Raw genomic sequence first — 5,214 nt, 5'->3', positions numbered from 1 at the left:
AATAAAAGTTAAAAAAAAAAAAAAGAATAAGGTTGTTAATGTTGAGTAAGTTACACAGAGAGGTGGAGAGATTTGGAAACATCCTGGAGCTAGCTGACCCAGGCACCAGGCTAGACGCTGAGGCCAGTGGTCATTGTATTATTCTGATGGGCAATAAGGCTGGCTGAAGTCCTGGTTCCATGTTTCCTTAGGTCTTGTTTCTTTTCCTGCATCATCTTGAGGTCTTTGTCATTCTTCCAATGATGGCCTTCCATGTTTCTTATTCACAGATAGGCTTTTATTTAAACAAAGTGCTGCTGCTAGAATCAAGTTTGGTAACAAGAAGGATTCTCAGGAAAGTACATAAAGTGAGGCTGGTCATCTGGCCTCATTGGGCCCAAAGATGGTAGTTTCTGTTCTATTGCTGTGAAGAGACACCATGGCCTAGCAACTTATAAAAAGAAGCATTTAATGAGGGGCTTGCTTACAGTTTCAGAGACAGCAAATCCATGACCCTCTATGAGTCCATGGGGAACACAGCGGCAGGCATGACACTTGAGTAGTAGTTTAGAAGCTCATATCTGATCTGAGGGTTGAAAGCAGGGTACAGGGGTGGGGTAGCTGTGCCTGGTGTGAGCTTGTAAAACCAAAGCCCACTCCCAGTGGCATACCTCCCCAACAAGGGTACATTTACTTCACTAAGGCCCTGCCTCCAAATCCTTCCCAAACAGTTCCACTAGCTAGGGACCAAGCATTCAAACACATAAGCCTATGGGAGCCATTCACATTCAAACCACCACAATCCAATAGGCTCTAGGGACGGAATGAAGACTCCCAGTTCTTCCAGAGCTGAGTGACACTGGCCCTCAGTTCCCCTAGACCACTATGCAGTTTCTGGAGAGCACCACCAGTACCTGCTAATTCAACACAGATATGCTTGAATGTCACACTGCATGCTCTGGCCCTTAAGAAGGGTAAAACACGGAGCCCTTTCTGGCTGAAATGTTAGACTCTCTGGCCTCCAGTTACTGCAGATCAGAAGCAGCCAAAAGAGAGAGCAAAGGCTGATTCTCAGCTACCTGGCTTCTGTGTCAAATGGCATCTATAGTGTCCTATTTTCTTGCTGAAAATAGGTCAGTGGTTAAGAAAGAATTGAACTTGAGGGATAGCATTGTGGATCTATGAGAGCACTGGGACAACTTAGACCTTAATCACATCAATAGCTATACATAATCTTTCTGTCAGCCAATCAGTAGGTAAGTCTTCTGCCTGAATATCCTCATCAGTCTAAAGACTGACTTCTTCAGTCATTCATCTAGAAACTCTGTCCTGAGAGAAAGAAATGTCTTCCTCGTCCCTGTGTCCACAACATGGGCAGGGACTGACATGTGACAAGCTCCATGTTTGCTGAGTGAATGAATGCCCAAGTGAAACAGGAATACCTCCCCAAAGCCTTGGAGTTTGGAAAAGTCTCTTCTGTGCTCAGTGTCAGTTTGCTTTGAAAACCAGGATGAACAGTTCTTGTCCTGACCAGTGCATGACTTTAAGGACTCTTGACAGTGAGGCGTCTTTTCCAGTTGCAAGGCCGGTGCCCTCACCACACTCTGAGGGATGGGGCACTGAGTGGGACAGGTTAAAGTTGAAGAAAAGGGAAGGCAGCCTGTAGTGAAGAGTGATTGCTAGTTTCTAGAAAACAGGGAGGCCACAGTGGAATATGACCCCACAGGAAGGCTGGGTGCAATGCCACAGATAAAAAGATACTAACAAGAAGCTATATACAAATGGGGGTATAGCTCAGGGGTAGAGCATTTGACTGCAGATCAAGAGGTCCCTGGTTCAAATCCAGGTGCCCCCTACTTTTTGTCACTGAATTGTTTTCCTTGTAGGTCAGGAGCCCTGGAAAACGACAATGAAGCACATCAGACTCTAATTCACAGTAGAAGCCCCGGCCTAATGTCACTCAGATGACGTAATGCACCTGTTAGAAGCTGTAAGACATGCACCCTTGTTTCTGCTAGCCCTCATGTTTTACTCTGGGGTTGTTTAAAATCTCCCAGAGAGATGCTGGTGATCCACAGATGAAGCTGGTCATCTCTTCTCCTGCCTCCTGAGCTTGAGCATCATGCCCCTTGCAATGGAGTGGCTCCCGGGTTTATGATTCCACGATGCCAGGCTGTATGTCAGAGACCCTGGGCCTTGGATCTGTATCCCAACTCTAGAGAACCTTCCCTGGGCTACTGCAGATTACTGGCCACATGCACTTACGCCTTCCCCTGCCCAGACCTGGGAACAGGGGAAGGACAGGATTCTAGGAGGCTCTCTAGGACAAACACCCAGGGTGAGGTAGTGATGGAAGTCACCTAGGGGTTCTTACAGCATTGACCTGAACTTCTTGGTCTCTTTCCTTCTGCCCTGCGTGCTAGCAGGTCAAGAATCATGGGCAAGAAAAGAAAAACAGGGTCGTACCCCCAGATCAATAACTAGAAACAAGAAGACCCGAGTTAAAGTTTTGATCTGTCCTTAAAAGCTCATCTCACTATCTAATGGCAACTTAAAGACCCTGCTAATGCCTTGAATTTTCTATATGCAGCAGCCCACAGCTGCAGACATTATGGGAACACTGAAGTTGTTTCCTTGGAAGACTTGCAGATGAATGTGAGACATGGCTGTCCTACTGGGACATCCATCATAGTTTCAAATTAAGGAGATGCTGATCACAAAGGGCATGCCTGCATAGGAGTAAAGGTTTACAGGCCTCATCTCATAGCTCCTGCCTCTGAGTAGGGCAAAGACTTCTTTGGTGGTGGTGGGGTTTTTTGTTTTGTTTTTAACAAGATCTTCCCATGATCCCAGTGGGAACTGGAAGCCTCCAAGTTTGTTTGATGCCCCATAGTGTAGACTTCAAAAAAGGTCATAATTATGAGACATGTTGAAACATACCCTATTAAAAACAGGGTTGAGAATGAATCCCAGTTTGGGCATTCTTCACCAACCCAGCCTCAACACAACCTGCTGGCTACAACTGCTGTTCAAATCTCTAAAGCTTGATGAGCTGGGTCTTCTTACGAAATGGCCCAAAAGACTCCAAGTTTAGTTAGTACTAGTCTCGTTATACCCTAAAGGACACAGACAGGCAGGCAGGCTGGCAGGCAGGCTGGCAGGCAGGCTGGCAGGCTCGCTGGCAGGCAGGCTGGCAAGGTAGGCAGGCACACACACATGCACAACTGTCCTTGACTTCTATCATGAACCTCCTGACCAGTAGTCAAATGCTCTTCCATCGAGATGAAGCTCACTTCAAGCATGTTCTGTCACTGGTGCTATTTAATCACCATGGGCTTCCGGCAACCCTTAGTTCTGCTTATCGATGCTTAGGCCCTATATTGTGACCTACCCTCTGCATGCAAACCACTCCTCTTCCGGTCACTAGCTGCCTCCTGACCCTTCAAGTGAGCAGGGGAGGCCTCCTATGTCCTGCCTAGCGCATGCTCTTCCTGTATCCAGAAGGGGTGTACACTATCTTTGGAGTCATCTCCTGCTGGCATGGCATGGCATGACTTCCTGCTGCTTCCATTCTGGACTCTATTCACGCTGGTATCACCTTTTAGACCAGTGGCTGGAATTGTGCTCTTTATCTATCTTCTAGCTTTCTCTTTATCCTAAGGCCAGATTCTTGTCACTGGTCCTCCTGGGCCGAACTTGTGGAGACCCTGATGCCAAGCCTGGTAACCAATCTCAGGAGGCCTCATTTTAGCAGGTCAGCACCCTTGGAAGAACAGGGACTGGGTTGCTTTAGGATCCAAATGTAGTTCCCAAGGGGTTTCTCAACTAAGAAGACTCCCCGCTGCTGCTGCATGCATGCCTGGGCCCCTCAAGCCATCTGTAATGTGCATCTTACCTACAAGGTGTACCTGGAGGTTACCACAGCCTCACTGCTGCTTGTTCAAATTCATATAACAGAGGTCTTGATGTTGGAAAGTCTCACTGGATGTGGTTTTTTCATGATAGACAGGTCTTGGCACTGGCGGATGGAAGAGAGATAATGGCCACTCTGTAAGGTTCTGCTTGCCAGACAGCTGCATAGACCATCAAGGTCAGGCTCAGGCTACAAGACAGGGAAAAACACAGCACAAGGGCCTCCTGGGTCTGTCCCTCACAGGACTGTCCTTGTCTACTTCTTGTCTCTCAGGATTAGAAGAGTGAGGGGGCATAGCTGACTCGATGGCTAAAAAGACACAATTATTAGGGGGCACCTGGATTTGAACCAGGGACCTCTTGATCTGCAGTCAAATGCTCTACCCCTGAGCTATACCCCCTTCCTGATATACCTTGGCATTAGCACTAATAACCAGGTAGCCTCCTTCATTCTAAGACTATTAAATATTGTGGTTTCCATATGGTCCTAGGTTCCCTTTGGTCTCGGGTAGCCTTCACTATGGATGCAAGTTTCCTCTTCTCTGATCGTCGAGGAGATTCTCCCAAAGCCCCCTTTATCTGATCTGATGTTTCTCTTCCTTAATACTGTCTGGGATCCCAACACAGAACCAGTAAATGGAGTTTCAGAATCTTTAACCCATCTGCTCCTCCATGGTCTTCTCCCCTCACCCTCTGGCCAAGTTTGTGGCCTTAGCTGAGTCCCCACAGATCTGCTCAACACCAGAGCAGGTATTTGACCAAAATGGCTGCAGGCTTTACGTCAGACCTCTGGTCCCTTTCAGGAGGACATCACCATCCTTGGCTGTAAGGAGGCTTCAGGAATAAGCTGTACGGCCCCTGAGGTAGGGCTGAGGACTCTTCTGGCAAAACTCTGGCTCCACAGCAGGACAAAACATGCTGAAGGATCTGTGACTGCACCAAGCAGACATCGAGCGACGATATGGCTGGCCTCCTCCTTTGACCCAGCGTTTCTGTGCTGTCTGCCTCTTCCTTCCTTTAAGAATGTGAATGTTTACTCTGTGCCATGGTACGGCAGAACTACATAACCTGCGTTTGATTTACAGCCAAGAGTTTGTCTTGGATCTCAGAAGTGACTTTAGACTTGTTGGGCCTGTTAAGATTGTGAGGACTCTTGAAATTGGACTGAATGTTCTTTATATTGTCACCTGACCACAAGCCTGTGGGAGGCAGGGGCAGAACGTCAGGTTCTGTGGATTTATCATAAGTTTCTTTTCATTATTTTTTATCGTCTACTTGAATTTATTCTTACTTTCTTTAAAAAAAAAAAGGGGGCGGGGGGGG

At 47.3% G+C, this 5,214-nt stretch overlaps 2 long non-coding RNA genes and 2 other non-coding genes across 4 annotated transcripts in view; 2 read left to right on the top strand and 2 right to left on the bottom strand.

The window, feature by feature from the left end:
• LOC116098105 overlaps positions 1-3,980 on the bottom strand; it is a 20,848-nt gene extending 16,868 nt beyond the window's left edge. Inside the window, exon 1 of the long non-coding RNA XR_004121702.1 lies at positions 3,875-3,980. This is a non-coding gene — a long non-coding RNA (uncharacterized LOC116098105). The remainder of the gene's footprint in view (positions 1-3,874) is intronic.
• LOC116098104 overlaps positions 1-4,864 on the top strand; it is a 9,804-nt gene extending 4,940 nt beyond the window's left edge. The window contains exons 3-4 of the long non-coding RNA XR_004121699.1: positions 1,866-1,969; positions 4,695-4,864. This is a non-coding gene — a long non-coding RNA (uncharacterized LOC116098104). The remainder of the gene's footprint in view (positions 1-1,865; positions 1,970-4,694) is intronic.
• On the top strand, positions 1,763-1,834 carry Trnac-gca. The gene has a single exon. It is a non-coding gene; the product is annotated as a tRNA-Cys (tRNA).
• Positions 4,221-4,292, bottom strand: Trnac-gca. The gene has a single exon. It is a non-coding gene; the product is annotated as a tRNA-Cys (tRNA).
• Positions 4,865-5,214: the final 350 nt, after the last annotated feature.

Source organism: Mastomys coucha, unplaced genomic scaffold (assembly GCF_008632895.1).
Source record: "Mastomys coucha isolate ucsf_1 unplaced genomic scaffold, UCSF_Mcou_1 pScaffold20, whole genome shotgun sequence".
NCBI classification, from domain to species: Eukaryota; Metazoa; Chordata; class Mammalia; order Rodentia; family Muridae; genus Mastomys; species Mastomys coucha.
Note: the sequence above shows the minus strand (reverse complement) of the source record. Positions and strands in the feature narration are given on the sequence as shown.